Below are 395 nucleotides of genomic sequence, written 5' to 3' on the forward strand. Positions count from 1 at the left end.
GGTTTTTTTGCAAAGCCAATCTACCGCTCTGTAAACCACTGTCTGATCATGAGCCTGTCAGAGTTGTTACCTGCACCACACAGCTTAGTTTCTAGATGTAGACAGTCACAGAGGACAGAGTCACGGGAGGAAAATTCAACAGATAGCAGTTATACATCGGTCTCAAGGTTTACTAGTTTACCGGTAAATGCAACATTTTGTCCCGTCTGTTGTTTTTCAGACAACAGCAGTGACCAGTGCTAGTCGGTGCTAGTTAGCGTCTGTTAGCTGTTAGCTCCTCTAGGACGCACCGGTGCACATAATGTCCTCGCATCCGCTGCAATGTTGTTATATGGATATGCGTTACATGGATTTTGCTTTACATGACCCATTTCGTCTGTAAAGCCGTGCCTGTG

Source organism: Etheostoma spectabile, chromosome 8 (genome assembly GCF_008692095.1).
Source record: "Etheostoma spectabile isolate EspeVRDwgs_2016 chromosome 8, UIUC_Espe_1.0, whole genome shotgun sequence".
Classification (NCBI taxonomy): domain Eukaryota; kingdom Metazoa; phylum Chordata; class Actinopteri; order Perciformes; family Percidae; genus Etheostoma; species Etheostoma spectabile.